Genomic DNA, 20,235 nt, shown 5'->3' with positions numbered 1-20,235 from the left:
TAGAATGCTAACCAGGGGAAAAGAAAAGAGGTGCAAGGGCTCAGGAAAGGGAGAGAGACGTGTGAGAGACAGACGGATGTGTGAGAGGAGAAGGGAAGAACAGTTGAGGGCAAGATGTTGGAAAACAGAAATGAGAAAGGAGCCTCGGATTTCCTTCCTGTGCTGAACGAGCAGAGAGCTTGCACTGGAAGGCAAGGTTGATTTTTAGAAACAAGAGAAATGAAAATTCTGTCACATGGAAACCAGGAGTCTTCATGTTGTGCCTGACTGTTACTGTGAGTAGGAGAATGGTTCAGGGCAAGAGGTGTTTCATCCTCTCTCCATGGCCCAGGCATAGGCACATCTGACGTTCTTGGTGTTCTCTGGGAAGTTGTTGGTCAATCATTATGATACATGTCCTAAATGAACTTGATATTTAAAAAACCAGTTGAAGATATCCTTCCATCTAACCGTTCACATTGGCAGAAATCAGAAAGCGTATGCCTATGGGAGGGCAGTGACCCTGTCTGTCTCATTTGAGCAAAATTTTGATTTGAAATGAAAGAACTTAAAGTTCTAGTCCTTAAAATCTGTAGTGATGTTGACAAAACGCATGGGAACCATGAATTCGTGCTAAGCTAGGAACCAACGTAAGCACGTTTCCCGGTAGAAAGGGAAAGAGAAGCCACATTGCTAAACACCATCCATCTGTCAAACATTGGTCATTCAAAAAGTGTGAGCTCTTGAGGACTCCCATGTGGTTTCTGACCCAGACATATGCTGAAATGTGGATATACCCAGTACCTGGGTTGAGAACACACTAGACCTTCTATGAACCAAGCACTTAAAGTAAGAAGAAGACCAATGATAATGTGGAACCAGTATCTCCCGCCTGAAAGGTTGTATCTTAGGGTAACCTACCCCAAACTGCACTTGAATCAAAGGCTTGACTGCAAGTGGTTTCTCTGGTATGCTATTCCAGGAAGCACCAAAAGACAGTAAGATTGACATCTTACAGACACAACCAGGAAGGGAAGGATGCCAGCCTATATAAAGATGGCGATAAGTGGACTACTGCTATGGGTAATTGGCATTCTGTCTTGGTAGTAACCTTCTGGAAGACCGTGGGATATACCTTGGAATCTTTTTGCAGCTATGCATGCGTCCAGTGTCTCATATCTTTCATGAATTGAGAGCTGTGTCCAGGGTGACTAGCCTTCTCCTGTTGGAGAGTTTCTACAGATGCAGAAAGGCAGAACGGCAGTTAAGCAGGAAAGGCCCAGTTACCTCCTGGGTGGGTGGACAGTGTTTGCTGAGGTGTCGGCAGGGTCTGCTGCCTATACTTCTAACTCTAGTAGATACATCTTCTCTGGCTTTACCCACGCCCTTAAGTTGGCCTACAGAACAAGGACCAGATGCATGCCTCCATTGCTGACTCTGAGAAGGCTTGAGAGGGAATCTCTTGCCTCTTTCTACTCCTCCCTAAGGAGGAAATGTATCTAATGTGTAGGTAGCTCCACATTCCAGAGCAGGCTGACTCCTGTCCTATGGGTCCTGCATCCTGCTGCACAGTCCCTTTCTCTGCTTGTCACACACACATGTGTAAGAGGACCATGACTTTTCTTCTCATATTTTCCCAGCACAAAGCTGGGGTTGTGTCTGTGAGATGTCAAGAATCGAGTGGAGTAAAATGTCTCCTCTCACGCCCACCACCAGCTTGCCTGGGAAGCCCATCGGAATCTTTCACAAAGCTGTTGGTCAGAGTGGACCCCCAGGTAGAAAGGTGGGGAGCCATGAACCATAATCACAGACTTAAATTCATTTCTCAGATATTTTCCCCAGGGACCCCACGCTCTGCTTGGTCCATTTCCAAACAGTAAAAATGGTGGGGGAATTTACTGTTAAAATTTTATTCTCCTTTTCAATCATCGGAGGGCCCTTACTCTGTAATTTGGTAAAGTTAAAAGAAATAAATAGAAAAGACAGACAAAACCCACTCCCAACTTGAAGAAGACAGCACATGGAATAAAAGAACACACACACACACTCACACATACTAACATACATACACACTCACACACACACATACACATGTGCAGACATGCACACAGACACACACGCACACGCATGTGTGCACACACAGAGGTAGGTTGGGGAGACAGCTCAGTGAGTAAAATTCTTGAATGCTTGTCTTGCAGGAATGACCTGAATCATATTACCCTGAAGCCTGACAAGTCATTTCTGAAATAGGTTTTTGGTAGGGTGAGGAAGCTTCAAATAATTTTGCTTGTCTTTCCTGTTAAGGAAACCAAGGAAAGCAGTTTGTCTCTAACATTTTCACCTTTTCTATTCTTACATTAATTTCTCATATTTTTGGTGTGATTGAGTATTTATTGGTGTGTGTGTGTGTGTGCATGCATTCATGTGTGTGTGTGTGTGTGTGTGTGTGTGTGTGTGTCTGTGTGTGTATAGTGTGAAGGTGTGCTGGCAGTAACATAAACATAGAGAGGAGAGTATGGTGGGCTTTAATTACTCCCTCGAGGTTTTCCGTGTTGAAAACTTCCTGTGTTCCCTGTTACTCTTCGACAGGACCCAATTTCCTTTTGTATTTTCAGTTTTCAGAGACTAGACAAGCTAAGAGCAAAGCCACGTGATCGCAGGCTGGCCGACCTCCGCTCGTCACCGTTTCCTCTCCTTTCTACCCTCTGCTCCACTTCTGGCTACTTCCTTCAGATAAGAAGCTGAATCATCCCACAGGAAGAGCAAGATGTCATGCTGTTTCATGTAGCTCCCAGCGCTCAGGAGACCTGTGGTGGTACACTGTGACTGTTCAGGAATATTCTTTGCTCCTCCAACGGTCTGCCCCACTGCACAGAAGTCAATTTTTCATTTGACAACCCAGACCACTTGTGAGAGAACTCTTCATCTGTCTGGGATCTGAGGAGTTGTGCCCCGAGGCTGGGTACCTAACTTAGTTCAGACGGTACAGTGCTTTACCACCAAGCCTCACACTGTGGTTTTGTGGTTGGGACAGTTTGCTTGTTGGAAGTGGGAGCTTTTTCTGCTGATATTTCACATTTGTTATGTGCGCTGGCTGTAGGACAACAGGATGAGCCAAACTGCCTTACTACTCTATTTAGTGACAGCACATTCTCAGGCATGCTTTCACACAGCACAGCATTAACTGTGGCGGTGGTGGGGGTGTTTAGAATATTAAAGGGAGGTCTCCCATCCAAGTGGGAACTGGAACTGACCCTGCTTAGCTTCTGAGGTCAGAAAAGAACTGGTGCATTCAGGGTAGAAACGGGATGTGGAGAGCTCAGAAGGGGGCGCTGGTGCGATGAATTCCAATGGTTCGAAGCTCTTGCCTTTTCTAGGGTCTTCAGGCTGAAATCTCAAGGGGACATGAAGAAACAAAGACTTTCCCAGCTCTTCATGTCTTCCCTTCCAAAAAATGTCAAGCTGCCAAGGCCAAGGCTCTGACTGTAGATGATGCATTCGAGCTCCCCTTACATTATTTTGCGTTGCTCTTTGCACACCAAGCAAGGTGGCCACTGCATTGTTTGCTTAGAGCAGAACCAAGGTCTCCTTGGAGCCAGAATGGGGCTTATTCCATTGGACAACTGCCTTTTACTTTACACAGTCATTTGTGTTTTAGCTATAAACAATACAATTTATGTTTTAAAAATAACAATGTGATTTGAAATTGTAGAAGTATTCAGGAGAAAATCATTTTCTGAAAGTTGGCCCTTCTGCCTTCATCAGGTTTATGTTGTTATTTAAAATGATTACAAATTAACTGACAGGCATCCTCAAGACTGACTATAGCATTTCCTTTTCTGAGCAATATAGGACAGGTTAAATAAGAAAGCGTTTGGCATGATCTGAACTCTGTGCTATCTGCAACATGGGTTTGTAGATAACTGCTTAAAGTCTAAAACTTCTTACGATCTTGAATACTGTCCCCTTTTTTGTGATTTTTTTTCGTCAAAAATCTTTACCTCATTGAAGATGTTCAGAAGATAATTCCATTGTGTCAACAATTTTTCTTATAGGTTTGGTCTTTAGACATGTACAGTTTGGTGTCCAGTTTATGGTATTTCTTTTTTATAATATCCCCCTTCACAAACATTCATTTCATTTCACTGTGTATTATGACATTTTAATGATCTATTTTCTTTTTGGTTTATTCTTCTTTCATATATTACACCTCTACCTGTTTCCCCTCCCTCCTATCCTCCCAGTGTTTCCCAACTCCCTTCTTCCCCAGTTGCACTTCTCCTTCTTTTCCTTTAAGAAAAGAGCAGACCTCCTGGGGATACCTACCAAACACAACATAAATAAGGCACAATAAGGCTAAGCATTTACCCTCATATCAAACCTGGAAAAGGAAACCTAGTAGGAGGAAAAGTGTCCGAAAGCAGGGAAAAAGAGTCAGAAATCGTCCTTGTCCCCAATGTTAGGGAGTCCCACAAGAGCCCCAAGTTATTCAACCATAGCATATATGCAGAGGACTTAACTCAAAACCATACAGGCTCTCTGATTGTCAGTTTAGTCTCTGTGAGCCTCTATGAGCCCTGGTTAATTGATTCTGTGAGAGCGTGTTCTTGTGGTGTTCGTGACCTTTCTGGCTCCTGTAATCTTTACTCCCCAATGTTCTGCACTATTCCCCCGCTCCCCCTAATGTTTGGTTGTGGGTCTCTGTATCTGCTCCTATCAGTTACTGGATGAAGCCTCTCTGAAGAAGATTATCATAGGCTCAGGTGTACTCGAATAGCAGAATATCATTAGGATTTATTTGTTTGTTTGTTTGTTTATGTCTCTGGGCTATCCAGCCTCTGGTTTCTGGACTTGTCGGCACTGTCAAGCATGAGTCTGGTCTTAAACCATTCATTCCTTGGCCACTCCCTCAGGGTCTATGTCACCTGGACCCTAGCATTTCCTTGCAGGCAGGACAAATTATAGGTCAAAGGTTTTGTGGCTGGGATGGTGTGCCAATCTCTCCACTGTCTTACCTGATTACAGAAGATGGCCGAATTTGCATCTGTATCCTCTATTACTCGGAGTTGATTATTTCGTTACCCTTAATAGATTTCAGGGAGTTTACATTGGACTAAGTTTCTGCCTCATCCTCCAAGTACCCCTAAATTCCAGTTGTCTCTCCCAGTACTCTCTTCCTCAATCATCCCCCACCTGATTCTGTGTATTTCCATCTCTAACTGTCCCCAATGCATCCACAAAATCTTTTCTAATTCCCCATTCCAGGGAACTCCTTATATCCCCCTTTGTGGCCTCCATGTTCCTTAGCCTGTCTAAGTCTGTGGAGTGTAGCATGATTTCCCTTTACTTTACAGCTAATATCCACTTAAGATTGAGCGCATACCATGTTTGTTTTTCGGGGCCAGGGCTACTTCACTCCGCATGATTGTTTTGATTTTCATCCATGCCTACACATTTCAGGATGTCATTTCTTTAAACAGCTGAATAATTCTCCATTGAGTAAATGGACCACATTTTCTTTGTCCAATCTTTGGTTGATAGACAGCTTCGTTGTTTCCAGTTTCTGGCTATTACGAGTAAAGATGTAAGGCGCAAAGTTGAGCAAGTGGACTTGTGGTAGGATGGGTATATTCCCAGGAGCTTTGGAATTAGGTATTGAGGTAGATTGGCTCTCAATTTTCTAAGACACTGTCATATTGATTTTTCAAAGTACTTGTAGAAATGTGCACTTCTACTAGCAATAGAGGAGTGTTTTCCTCACTCCACATCGTCATCAGCAAGAGCTGTCACTTGAACTTTTGATCTTAGTCATTCTGATGGGCGTGAGATGGAAACTCAGAGTCATTTCGATTTGCATTTCCCTGATGACTAAGGATATTCAACATTTCTCTAAGTGCTTCTTGGCCACTTTGATGCTCCTCTGTTGAGAGTTCTCTGTTTAGATCTGTACCCCATGTTTAATTGGATTATCTGGTTTGTTGCCGTCTAGTTTCTTGAGTTCTTTATGTGTTTTGGATACTGGCCCTCTATCAGATGTGGGATTAGTGAAAAAATTTTCCTAGTCTGTAGACTGCCACTTTGCTCTGTTGATGATGTCCTTTGCTTTTCAGTTTCCTGAGGTCCCATTTATTAATTGTTGATCTTAGTTAGAACCTGGACTGTCAGTGTTCTGTTCAGGACGTCGTGCCCTGTGTCAATGCATTCAAGGCTATTTCCAATTTTGTCTTCTGTCCGGCTCAGTGTATCTGGTTTCATGTTGAGGTTTTTTATTTACTTGAGCTTGAGTTTTGTGGAGGGTGATAGTTATGAATCTATTTGTATTATTCTACACGCAGACATTCAATTAGACCAGGATGATTGGTTGAAGAAGATGCTTCCTTTTTTAAATTGTATATTTCTGGCTTCTTTTTTTTTAAGATTTATTTATTTATTTATTATATACAAGTACACTGTAGCTGTCTTCAGACACACCAGAAGAGGGCATCAGATCCCATTACAGATGGTTGTGAGCCACCATGTGGTTGCTGGGATTTGAACTCAGGACCTCTGGAAGAGCAGTCAGTGCTCTTAGCCACTGAGCTATCCCTCCAGCCCCCATCTGGCTTCTTTATAGGTATCCACAGGCGTGTAATTTATGTCTGGGTCTTTGATTCAACTTTATTGATCAAAAATGTCTGTTCTTATGCCAAACAATGCAGTTATTATTACTATAGCTCTGTAGTGAAGTTTGAAATCAGGGATGATGATACCTCTGGAAGTTCTTTTATTATTCATAATTGTATAGATGGATCAGGTTTTAAAGGCGAGGCTCACAACCAAAATATTACAACTCTTTAACTTACAATTTTAAGGGTCTAGGGTAAGATTTTTAAGATTTGCTTCTCATTTCTCCCTTTTAACACTGCTTGAGCTGTTCAACCTGTTTTATTAACACAAATACAAAGTTTAAACAATAGCTATTCCATTTGGAGTCCTTTCTGTATTTGTGCATATTTCCTTCTCTTTCCTTCTAGGCCTTTTCATTCCATGCTTGTCTCTTCTGGTTATGCTTTACCCCTTGATTCATTCTAGGTCTTTGTCTGAAGAGGTCACATGTAATTAATGGGACATACCCTGCATCTATTTAAGTTGACATCATGATAGCCTTGGCCAAGGCTTTATAATTCAGAAGATACCATGAAACATTTTGGTCAACAAGACTGGAGAAAGGTAAGGAATCATGGGACCAAGAAAAACGTGTCAGTTTCAGCTGGTAAACAGTTTGCCTTGCAAGTAGGAGAACCTGGGGTTGATCAATAGAATCCACCTAATGCATTCCATACTCACTTAGTATCTTAGGCTTGAAGGAGTAGAGCCAGGCAAGTCCTGGGACTCACTGGCTACATGGCCCTACTCCATGTGCTCCTTTAACCATGATCTTCACCACCTTTTGGGTCATTCCTTTCTCCTCTAATTCCTTCCCAAGTAGCATGAGTGTTTAGTTTAATTCAGCTCAGGGGTCCCTTTCTGGTGAGCCTTTCTCATCAAGCTTGAAATTTACTTGAGATGGATCATAAAATAATCCCATTTATTATTCATTGTTGTTATGAATAATCATAGCAAAGGAGATACTAATGTTAAACAGATTAAAGTCTCTGTTTAAAAATACCATCATGTTTAGGTCACAGGATGGCTCAGTTGATATAAGTAGTTGTCATAGAGACTGACTACCCAAGTTCAATTTCCACAATCCATATAGCTGAAAGAGAAAATCAACTTTCAAAGGTTGTCCTCTGATTTCCAAATGGATGTGGTGGCATGTGCATTCACATTCCTCATTCATAAGTAAAAGTGTAAAAACATTAAAAATATAGTCGTTTTGCTCCTCTATTATACCAACTTCTATCAACTAACCATCTTCATAAAACAATCAACCTCAAGGCTTTAATCTAAAGAAAAAGCCAATGAACAATCTTCTATGTCATAGGGGTAGTTGTCTGGAAGTTAAAATGAAAGCCCTCTGCAGTCTGTGAATTTCATCTATTGACTTTTCAGAGCCCCCACCTCCATTCTGTGTGAGTTCCTATATGAATAAAGGCACGCAAGGCACAAGGCACACACACCCATTAGAATTTGGCTTATTCTAACTTTCTGATTGCTTTTGTTCATCAAAGTGCTTATTTGAAATAAGTGAGGTTAATGGCAGTTCCTCCCTCCCCACTCTCTCCTCTCCTCCAGTCTTTATTTCCAGGGCAATAAGAACTTCTTGTTCTTTGCAAACAGTTCAGCTGTGATCGGGAGCTGTAATTTGTGTTGGTGGGTTTTCTTTGTGGCTCCAAGTAAAAGACAACTGTCTGCTATAATGGCTTGTACGGCCACAAGAAAATCACTGTTTATTACTCTTAAAAGAAGATAAACTCTGCTGTTCTTTCTAGCTTGTTTTGAGCTTTCTTTGGCAAACATTTCAAAGGGCAGAGTGGCAAAGAGCTTAAGGGCAAACAACAGACAGAAAGCTAGATCTGGACTTAAAGTCTGAATCCGTCATGTGCCGAGAAGCATCAGATAAATGGCTTAATCTTTCGAAGTGTGTTTTTTTCCTGTATCAAATAGTTATTTGTGAAGATGAAAATGAAACAGCCTCTGGTAAAGACTGATACTTTGATAAACTGTAGCTCTAATTAATGTTGTCTAAATAACAGAAGTCAGTACTATGAATTTCATTTTATGTTATATGTGATTAAGAAAATAATTTTCAAGCCATTTATATTTATTTTCAAAGTATTTACATTTTCTTTTACTTTTTCTATTTTAGCTTTCTTCTTTGATTTCCTTTTCTAAAGCAGTTTTACCAGGTTATTGTAATTTTTTGATAAACTGGAATAACGTGGGATTGGCTCTGGGCATTAGTCAAACAATGCTGTGGGTGCCCATGTGTTGTTTTTCTGCACTTAGGTATCTGCTCAAGACCTTTATGGAGGCTGTGGAGTCCACTAAAGGAAGAAGACTTGGAGAGAGAGAACAAATTTAAATGCAGGCAAAGTTCCTTCTTGTTACGGGAAATGGCTGTAGGGTCTGGAGACTTGAGTCTTTGCCACATCCCAGACACTGTTTAGACCACACTGTTAACCTTTTACAGTCTAGGCCTCTTCATTGCTCAGGTTAATTTTTCCAAGAGAATTACTTCAATTATTTCTATTGCCTGAAAGACTATTTTTCACTGAATAAATATATCCTCTCTCTCTCTCTCTCTCTCTCTCTCTCTCTCTCTCTCTCTCTCTCTGTGTGTGAATGCACATGCATGTTAGTGTTCTCTAGAGGTGTGTGTGTGTGTGTGTGTGTGTGTGTGTGTGTGTGTCGGTAAATGTACATGCATGTTGGGATTCTCTAGAGGAACCAAACTGATAGAATTAGTCTTTGTATATTAAGAAGCAATTTATTTGATGATACAGTCCTCATAGTTCTATTGTGGCTATCTTTACACTGGATGAACTAACCTGGTAACTGTTCTGTCCCTAAGTCTGGATCCCTCAGAAGTCCCAGTTTGGTACTGAATGCCTAGAGGATTCCAGAAAGACCACTGGTTTTCACTCCACATTCGAATCCTGAGGAAGCTGGCTTCTGATATTACCAACAGCAGAAGCAGGCAGCAGCAGGGTAGTTGAATGTTCCAGGAAGATGAAGACCAGCAGACGAAAGTCTCCTTTTACCTGGGCTGCCACTGGATGGTGCCCACCTTTAGGCACATCAATTAACTCAGTGGAAAAAGTCCCTTGTCTCTTGTCTTATTCTACACCCAGTCAAGGTGACAACCAAGATGTGCCCTCAGAGTGTGCTTGGGGTGAGGGACTGATTTAAGGGATTTATTAGGGCAATGGGCTTGCAGTGAGTTGGAGGCTGAGCTCTGCCAGAACTGACCATCTAAAACCTTTCCTACAGTCTAAGTTGAGAAGTCAAAACCAGGGAGGATGCTGGTGCACCTCTACTCTTACAACATAGCTAAAGACTCAAGAGGCTGAGGAAACACAGGTAAAATGTCCGGAGATCCAGAGCTGAAATGTGCGGGACTGTCTAACAGCAGAAGAAGGTCCAGGCCCTGAAAGGGTGAGGGTTGTGCTCAAGCCTTGCCTGTCATGCTGCTGGTTCTCTGTCTGGTCTCCTTTGTCCTTTTATAGTATTTTCCTAGGTCCCCAACCATCTTCCATGCTCCCATGCTCAAGCTGACCCTAAGCCCTTCACCTCTGCTGTCCCCTCCAACAGTGAATAGCACTGCTCCCCACCAATCAGCGAGAGGCAGGGTCTCACTTTCTTGTTCATATTTCTTCGCTGTCCCTCATCCTCACCTAATGCATTTTCTACAATACAAATGTCTTCATAGATTTTCTGCCTTCCCCCTGTACAAACCTCCTTAACCCAGGTCTTTTGCTGTGTTTCCTAGATTCTTCCAGCAGCCTCCAGGACGGTTAATCTTATTTGTCACCTTAACTGGGTTGCAGACTGGTTAACATTCCTGAGTGTGCTTGTGATGGGACTTCCAGAAGAAGTTAGTGTTTGAGTCACTAGACTAGGGACATCGTTGGATCTTACCTGACACAGGTGGTTATCATCTCACTTAAATAGAGGCCTGGATAGAACAGAAGGACAGACGAGTGAATTCTCTCTCTTTGCATTAACAATGAGCTTAGATACTGACCTTTTCTTAAATGTGGATCACAGTTTCTTTACTTTGTACACAGATTATGGGAATCACCTTCAGTGATACCACAAGCCAATTTTATAATGACTGCTTATCATCTATCTATCTATCTATCTATCTATCTATCTATCTATCTATCATCTATTTACATATCTATAATATCTATCTAATCATCTAAGTATCTAATCTATCACTGTATATCAATAATATATCATCTATTTATCTAATCATCTATCTACTATCTAATCTATCATCTATTTCTGTATCTATAATATATCATCTATCTGATCATCTAATCATTTATCTAATCTATCATTATATATCTATAATCTATCATCTGTCTAATTATCTAATTATCTATTTATTATCTATCTATCTATCTATCTATCTATCTATCTATCTATCTATCTATCTGATGTTTGTCCATATATCTTTAATTGGCATCTTTCACTGGTTCTTGTCTTTGTTTCTTGTGGAATCTTTAGTAATGCATTTCTCCTAATGATTTTGTGTTTTTTTTTTTGATCCCTTTCCTCCATCTGCCAGTATGAAGATCTTCCTAAAATACCCTTTCAGTTATGTTCTCCTAGTTGCATTCATTCAGTATTTTCTGCTTTGGCTAACAACTGAAATCTTTATAGACTTTTGCTTTGCTCCCTTTCCTTGAGTAGAAGCTAAGAGCAGGGACTGTGTCCTCAGCTTTATGTTTCCCAAAGCGCACAGTAGAGTAGCTCCTTCTACTGAATGCCTGCTAGAGAACTGCACCAAGTGCAATGACTGCTGCATCCTTTACCTTTCCCAGGGCAGATACAGTGATTAGTCAAAGACATACTCTGAAAAACATTCCCAACAGGAAACTGGCCCATCCTCAACAACTATATAAAAAATATCCTGGGCTATTTACACATGTGTAAGTCTGGATTTATCTGAAAAATAACAATGGACAGTAAACCACTTAATAAAATCCCTCATCACCACATGGTTAGCGTTCGAGAGATGAAGTCTCAAAACCAGTGACCTATGTTTAGAGACAGACTCTGAGGAAGATGGAGGTGGGAGGTTTAGAGATAGACTCTGAGGAAGATGGGGGTGGGGGTGGGGCCGTCCAAAGAGCTAGAGGCGACTAATAGGACAGCATGACTCAATGGGGTTTAGGACTCTCTACAGACAGATAATGAGCATTTAATGAGCATCCCAGAGGGCTTTACTGTTCCACACTGTTCTTCAAGGACCGTTTTCTTTTGGCCAAGATTATTTGGTGAGTCTACAAAGCCAAGTGGCCTTTTGCCAGGGTTCAAGTGTTTTTTTTTTTTTCATTTTGTCAGTTCCTCCTTGCCTCTCACGTTGCAGGGAATGGAGAAGAGGAAATGAGATGGGACAGACTCTAGTTTTGGTCTGCTTCTTGCACTATTTTGGGATAAAAATGGAACTCCTTGCTGCTGCTCCTCTTAAAGACATGAAAACTTTTCTGCTTAGAATTCGTGACTCATTCCAGTGGGAAACAAATACATTCTTTCTGGGGTGGATACCCTGAATTCAAGTGTAGCTGGCCAACTTGGGGAAAGAGCTTCAATCCACTTCTGGGAAAGAGCCTCACAACTTCCCACTGCTGATGAGAAATAAGTTTTCCTCTTTGTAAGAAGGAGTTCGAAGCATAAGTGCAATCAATAGTAATGTCGGACCTAGCCGGGGTGTGCTAGATGCTTTAGTTACAAAAAAATGTGTATTTTTCTAAGCTTCTAAGTTCCCAGGTTCCTTTTTGATAATAAAGATTTATTTTCAGTTTTATCATGTGTGTGTGTGTGTGTGTGTGTGTGTGTGTGTGTGTGTCTGTGTCTGTGTTTTCTATGTGTGTATGAGCTCCTGTGGAGGATAGCATCAGATTCCCAGGATCTAGAGTCATAGGCAATTGTGAGGCCCCTGACTTGAGTGTTGGGATCTGAACTCTGGATACCTGGAATCACTCTTAACCACTAGTTATCTTTCCACCTTCTCCCTTCATTTGTTTCACCTATACCTGCATACGACAGGTTTTTGATCAAATTTACTTCGATTCTCTTTCTTTTAATTCTTCCCCCATCTCCTCACCAGTTGTGCTCTAAAAACAAAACACAACACGACAAAACCCTCACTAAGCCTACATAGCACTTTCTGTATGTGCATGGGCGTAGGGCCATCTGCTGGAGGATGGGTAGCTTTTAAGCTATTCTATCACAGAAGAAATTCTACTAGATTCTTTCTAGTAGCCATTGATTGTCAATGGCCGCTCAGTTCGTGAGTGGGAACTCATGAATCCTTTCCTTATCAATGCTGAGAGTGCAGGGATCATTGTGGAAGAGGTGATAAAGATCAAACGATCCTAAGGTATCAGATATCTGTGGGAAAACAGCTCTTGAACAACATGTGCGTTCTGGTGCACACATGAGTTCACTATTTCTGTGCCTGCACGCACAAGATCTACATAAGATCATGGAAGCCAAGTGGCTTGCCAATAAGAAAGATAATCTTGTTGTAACTTTCTAGCAGCTGAACCCAGCAGTTTCCAATAGTACAGGAGATCGTGTGTGGCTACCACACATGTGAGCACTTAATATTCCACGAACTAAAGGAAGCACATGAACTAAAATGTTGCATTCACTCCAGTCACATATTTGTTGTGATGGATGGATTACAAGTGCTAAACTCAATCTACATTTTACTAAGATATAAAGGACGTTTAATTGACCCTACTTAGTAACTGAGTAAAACTTTGACTAAGGAAGAGGAATGAGTATGCAGAGGAATGAGTATGCTCTAGGATCTCAGTGGGTAAAGGGATGACTGTCACTGCAAAGAAGCTAATGAAAAAGTCCCTTGGGCATCTCCTCTAGCCTTCGTAAACACAAAGTGTGTTTTGGTGTAAGTGTTTCTAGTCTGTGTGTTCCTATAGTCTGTGTGCTATTCAGAATTCCTTTGTACCATATTCTCATCCTGGTAATTAAGAACTCAGAAAGGAAGCAATTCCCACCCCCCCTTTTTTTTTCTAACTGAAAACCTAGAGGCCCCTCAATGTCCACTAAAATTTAGGTTTCTATGTGGCCGCTAGCCAACGCACTTTTAGCTGTGTGTATTTTTCTGGCTAAAATCCCTTAAGAGCATCTATACAGCTTGACAATTTTCAGGACAAATCCTCTTTTAGTGAAAAAAATAAACAGGGATTCTCAAAACTTTCCTTCCGTTTCAGACAGAAACCCCAGCTGTTTGTTTCTTGCTTCCCCCCAACAAAAGGAAAAACAAGAGAAGACTGCATTCATGCACAGCCCGCAAAGCTTGATGTTTGCCTCTTGGAGGGTGTGCAGCTTCTGCAGAGCATCCTCTCTGGCCACACCCTCCATTCTGCATAAGCTCTCCCATCCTCCAGTGCTTCTCCCGCTCGCTCACAGTGACTCTATGAGCTCAAGCCGTCCTCACTCTCCCATTGCTTACTAACCTTTCGATTCATTTCCAGTCTTCGCCGGCTGATGCACCGTGCCAGTTACCTTTACAAAACACCGTGTCCGTGTTTTCAGTTTCAAACCTGCTGGGAACTGGTGACAAGCCTCTTAAAGCCTTCAAAATAAAATGTCAGCTTCTTGGTTCAAGGGTTGGGAGTTCAATTTAATTGCTGACCCTCTTCCTTTATTGATGTTTTTTGGGGTCGATCGTGAATTAGATATGTAAGCAAATGAGGTGAAAATGCAATAGCCAATGGCTGCTGAGAATGCTACGGGGCTTGGCAGGGAGGTGATGGGGTAAGAGGCTGGGATGTGGAGATTACAGTCCTTTCCCCAAGCTTACCAGAGGTTACAAAGAGCCACTGAGAGAGATACTGGGCTTCCTTTCCTTTTGTTTCCGGCCCTGGGGATTTATGGCTCAACTGGATACAACTGTAGGACCTGAGACACTTCTGTAAATCTTAGGGAGCAACCTGTTTGATTCTGGAAACGTGGTGAGCTGGTCTTTTAGACCAGAGGATTGCAGGACAGCGTGGTCTTGAAATCCAGCTTGGTTTGGGAGTTTCCTCCTCTTGTCTCCCAGTTTTGGGACATTGAGCCGGGACACTGAGGTAGAGGTGCATCCTTGTCCATGTCTCTTTGAAGGTGGAAGAATTTGCCTTCACAGGTGGGGAAGAATTTGCCTTCACAGGTGGGGAATGGAGGGCTAGCAGGCTGTGATGAGGACCTAGGAAATCAGTATCACCACATCCTCGTGTTATTTATTTTCAAGCCGAAGGATGACGCTTGCAGTAACATTTCTTCATGTCATCTTTTTTATTTGGTAGGGTGTGACCTGGTCTTTCTGACCTCAGAGAGACAGGTTGAAGTAGAGCTGCTGGGAGAGTTAATGAAGACTGGAAAACATGGTCACCTCAGTTGAACTTTGTCACCTGGGTCCCCCAGACACAAAGTTGAGTTCCAGAACACAAGCAAAAATCTTCCCTAGCTATTCTGCTACTAAACAAACACCACTGACCTCCCACTTAAGGAAACACAGTACAATTGCCTAGTACCTTATCGGTTCTTAGCCCAACCCACATCCTCATATATGTTCATTCCAATACCACAATTTGTATATTGTGTTCTTATTATGATAGGTTGTTTGGGTTACAAGTAGAAGAAAGCCAGCTAGAAATATTGAAGTCCTAGCAGTGTCCCTGGCCCCATTTGCCTTCATCTGGGGTGTAAATTGCCTTATGATGAGGATATTTTTCTCTGTATTTTGTTTTTCCTCACGGATAGTCTTTAGTCTCGGATAACTTTACAGTAGGCGCTACAATTTGAAAGAAAAACCCTTCTCTTCCAAGTGGTCCTATATGAAACATGATGGAGAAATTATAATTAGCTCAGTTTGAAGGGCAATCAAAATCCCTTGGCTAATTCCAGTAACCAGGGAGGGACGCTCAGAGCAGCTAGTCTTGGGATGTGTGTCCTAGTTTACTCCATGGAGGATGTAATAGGAAAGGTAGGGGTGAGATCCCTTGATAACCACATTAGAAGGGGTTTGGAGTTCCTTGAAGGAAGGGGACTGAACAGGGACAAAGTCCGTGTCTACTGTTCAAGCTGACTGCCTCATACTGTAGCTCTGTGTTTATCTTTCTCATTTGACTCAACATTGGGCTCAAAGGTATCACACAGGGGAAAAGAACACACTTTATCGCTCTTACAAAATTACAAGGAAGTGATGAAATCTACTTTTTACTCCATTAAATGGGGAGGAAAACAAGTTCCCAGCTTTGCAGCCCAATAGCCCTGTGTCATTTGCTGTAACTACCATAGCCAGCTGAGTCATCCATCACATTGAGAAAGGATACTGACAGAGCCCCTGCCCTGCTTCTCTTGTCATCTCACAACTGAAACCCGAGGCTAGGTGTGAGCTGGGGCCTTGGAAGCCCGCAGAGACATGGCTCTGACCAAGCCCCTTTCCTGCTTGATGGGGGTCTTCATGCTGCTCAGTTTTCCCAGCTCACAGGAGTGTCTCCGTCAGGATGGAGTCAAGAGCACTGCCATCAAACTGCTGATGTCCCAAGTTAGTTTTTTAATCATGGGTCCCAAAATCTAAATGAGTAGCTTAGAAATAATTTCAGCTTTATAGGAAAGTTACGTGAACAGAACAGATATACCACATCCCCTCCTACCCACCTCCTCTTTCAATAACTGTGGTGAACTGTCAAAACGAAAGAAAGGATATTAGCATTAACTATACCTTATCCAGCTTTCAGCAGCTCTCTGGCAATTAATGTTTTCCCTTTGAGGATACCATATTGACATTAACTAAGTTCTTTTGATTTAATCACAGGGTAAATTTTGTGATGCTGAGAGACTGCTATTATAAACTGATTGCCCAAATGGTGTGTATTTATCATCCTTCCTTGTAAGCATGTTCTGTGCAATGTGAAATTTTAGCACTTCTTATGTAAACTGGAGACTACTTTGGAATCTTGGCCCTCACACATTGGAACCCTGCTGTGTTCCAAGAGGTCCTGTTCTTTCTCTTAATCCTAACCTGCTTCAAGAGAAGTCCCCTTCACTTGCTGAATTGAAATAGAGAGCAAATATGCCAACCAAGTGCAGAGACCAAGACCAGCCAACCTCCTTTTCAACTTCCAGCTGATGTAGATCCACAAAGAGATCCAGCCAAACTCAGTTAAATCTGTGCTAGAGCAGAAGGGCTACCCAGGTGCACAGTTGATCTGTGGCCAAAATAAATGTTTATTATTGTAAGTCACTGAGGGTTCGCTATTACTTTAATATTGCAGTATTCTGGAGAACCATGTGACTGGGTCTGGATAGAGTTTATCATACGGCAGCTCAGTTTACACTATCATAAACAAGGTCAGATACATTTGTTCAATTTTCAGATATTGGGTCATTTAGCGATCAGAATTGTAAGTGGCTTCAATGAATATTTCCGAACTCTTCCCATTTCAGTGGATTTGAATAGAAAACCTATCCATGCAAGATTCTTTGAAATGTTTGCACTTTAGTATGGGCGTGATTGGTGTGCTTGCATGAGTAGATGTGTACAACACATATGCAGTGCCTTTGAAGGTCAGAAGAGATCATCGAGTAGCCTGGAACTGGAATATGGGTATTTGTGAAACACCAAGTGGGTGCTGGGACTGAATCAAAGTTTTCTGCAAGAGAGGTGAGTTCTCTTAACTGTATAGCCCACTCTCTAGGATCTGCATGTAATAGTATAATATGAGGTAGAACTGGATACCTTTCCTACTCTTTGATGTGACTGGTTTGTGCCTATTGACTAGGAGTGGGTCACCACAATAAGCCCCAAATGCCTCTCCCTCTCATACTAAGGACGTGGATATACATCACTCTATATCTCTGTTATTGTTTCCAACTAAACTATCTCTGGTGTTAGAGTTGACTGGCAACTGTTGCACGCACAAGTGTGGAATTTAAACTCAATGTCATCAGCCACCTTACAGATAAAACATTTTTGTTTGTTTTTAATTTCCAAGGTAGACAATGTCATTAAATAGTGTTTTTCAAAGAGTGGGATACTGCTTTAGGGGGTGGAATCAATTGCAAGGGGGACTTACACAACTAGTAAGAATGTATTGCTAGGTATTGCTTTCTAGTTCTTGAAACTAAGTGCCAATTCCCCTGGGGAAAGACCCAGTTTTAAAAGATCCAACCTTACCCTTTCCTCTTCCCTTTCTCTTAGAAATTGTGAAGTGACAATTTCTCCAGGATTGTAAGGATATGAATGGAACTTCCAAGGTTTTGCTCTCCTCCTGCCGAATCACGTCTTACCTTCCAGTCAGCATCTTGTGACTAAGAGGGAGAGAGTGGCTGCGGCTAAGATGTCCACTGTCTACTGTGACCCACACCATATTTAATGTCTATCTTGGTCTTGAAAAGCATAGACGTAAGAGGATAGTTTTTAATGTAGTCTTAGAATAGCACCCTTCCCCTGAATGCATATTCTACAGACACACTAGAGATGAGACAGCTTAAACTATGAAGTCATCTGATTTATAATTTATCAGATTTTCCTGTAGGTCATATCTTGCATGATCAGAAGCATTCAGGGTAGTATGGCCTTACACTGGTAGGTCAGACTTTAAATGGAAAAATCTATAATGTCTTCCTCCCTACTATTTATTATGGCAATGCCTCCACTTTGAATGAAGAATTTAATAATAGCAGTACCTAGCAGGATTGAAACTTAAAGCAAGTTGTTAAGACCCCAAAATGCACATTTATTCTATCATATCATCAAAGACATTGAAATGCTGGGATTTGTCACTTACGCTTGTATGGTAAGAACCCTACACAGTGTCTAGCATCTTCCCACAACACAGGGCGAGCATCTTGTGTAGCCTCTGTCTGTTAGCTGCCCTTTACGGCTATGGCCTCTTGCATGACTCTTAGCCTTGGCTCCACACTCACTGGGTATAATCCCAGTCCTTCTAATTCTTAATTCTTGTGTGATGACACGAGTCACTATCCTAAAGAGGTTTAAACATTGGCTAAGTCAAAGCACCTGGAAAATTATATTCTACCCCTTGTATCACGTCAGTCCTGAGACCTACTTGTCCCTAGAAGATAGATATTATGGCATCCATAGGGTGGTTTCATCGAAAGAACACAGAAAGGGCCACAGCTAAGGTCTTTTCATAATTCCACCTTTGTTGATGTTTTAAAACTAGCTGAAGGTTATGAGTTTTCTCCTAGGCTGCAGCTCTTTGTTCCTTACCTTCTCCATTGAATGTAGACCAGTGGCGCTACACTTCTTCTGTGGTTCTTTGGGATTCTTTGGAGCCATTTCGTCTCGTTGCCTTAAGTTTAACAGCATTTATAGGAATGCTAGGTCTTGGTTCTGGAGACTCTGAATGCTTGTGGTATAGCTCTTCCATGCCATATCCTCACTGATGCTGCCACATACCCTTTCAGAGTATGAATGTAACTTTCATAAACTAAAACAAGTTATGGAACTGGCTTGTCCCTGAACCTTGTCATTTTGTGAACTTAGTCAAACCTAATTATTCCTTTTATTGTTCTTCTCCATCTTTCTTTTTATACTCATATCTTATTTTTTAAAAAAATCAAGGGGGATTGGGAAAGAATCAAAAGACATTTAAATATTCCAAAAATACAAATGTATTAAAAACAGTAAATATTAAAAAAATACCTTCTATGCCAAGGAGTATAGTATAATATAGTATAGTATATGCCTGTTCTCAGAATACCTTGTTTTTAATAACACACACATTATGATCACCAGGGTATGTGTATACAGGTTCAAAGGTCAAATAATTCAACAAGACTTTTGACAGGAAAAAGACTTCCACTTTTACAGTTTGTATAAGTTCGTTGTAGTCCACAGGGACTACTTTTCTATTTGGTTTTAGCATTGGTCTCTGATCTTAAACTATGTGTTCGTCTTAGCTTGGCCCAGTTTTACTCTCTATTTTAGTGTCATTCCCTCTTGCTGGGAAGTGTGCCAGCAAGAGCAACTACAATGATAAAGGGCTCACTTGGATGACAGCTCCAGGTCATAGTCCATCGTCATGGGAAGGTCAAGGTGGCAGGAACTTAAAGAACACAGTCACCTTATATTAACAGTCGAGACAGAGAGGACTAGACCAATGTATGCATGTTAAGGCTTTTTATATCAACCCAGGATCTCACATACAGGGAATGGTGCTCTGGACACTGGGGTGGACTTATGACTAATGGAGATAATCCCTTACTTATATTCCCAAAGGAAAACCTACACAGTCCTTTACTGAAAAGCATTAGGGTGATGTGCCATTTTCCCCAGTTCTCCCAAGAATGTGACACAGTTGGTCCTGGCTTAGAAATTTATATCACAAGTTGATGAATGATATGCAATGGATGTTTTATAGCATCGGACTACATCTCCTCCAGAACACTGGGTAAGAAGGGTTGGAGTCCTTCTGACTGCAATCTGCGTCAGAATCTCTGGTCATCTGCTACAGCGGGGAAAAGGTAGTTGCCTGGGTGTGTTAAATGGAAAAGAGAATTGAACCGTCTGACTTATCACAGGAATTCAATACTCCCGCTCATCTAGCTTGCTGGTGT

The 20,235-nt window shown here is 41.7% G+C and overlaps 1 long non-coding RNA gene across 2 annotated transcripts in view; it reads left to right on the top strand.

The window, feature by feature from the left end:
* Positions 1-19,123, top strand: part of LOC102546300 (uncharacterized) — a 51,257-nt gene extending 32,134 nt beyond the window's left edge. Inside the window, exons 2-11 of one of the 2 annotated variants that reach the window (XR_015638477.1) lie at positions 2,595-2,962; positions 7,051-7,188; positions 8,911-9,116; positions 9,476-9,796; positions 9,895-10,059; positions 10,394-10,551; positions 14,952-15,076; positions 16,466-16,517; positions 17,098-17,314; positions 17,852-19,123. This is a non-coding gene — a long non-coding RNA (uncharacterized LOC102546300). Of the gene's footprint in view, positions 1-2,594; positions 2,963-7,050; positions 7,189-8,910; positions 9,117-9,475; positions 9,797-9,894; positions 10,060-10,393; positions 10,552-14,138; positions 14,272-14,951; positions 15,077-16,465; positions 16,518-17,097; positions 17,315-17,851 lie in introns of those variants that run through there. The other variant, XR_015638476.1, reaches the window with a different exon arrangement.
* The last annotated feature ends 1,112 nt before the right edge of the window (positions 19,124-20,235 follow it).

This window comes from Rattus norvegicus, chromosome 15 (assembly GCF_021556685.1).
Source record: "Rattus norvegicus strain SHRSP/BbbUtx chromosome 15, alternate assembly SHRSP_T2T, whole genome shotgun sequence".
NCBI classification, from domain to species: domain Eukaryota; kingdom Metazoa; phylum Chordata; class Mammalia; order Rodentia; family Muridae; genus Rattus; species Rattus norvegicus.
The sequence above is the reverse complement of the archived record's forward strand: the minus strand, read 5'-3'. Positions and strand labels throughout refer to the sequence as shown.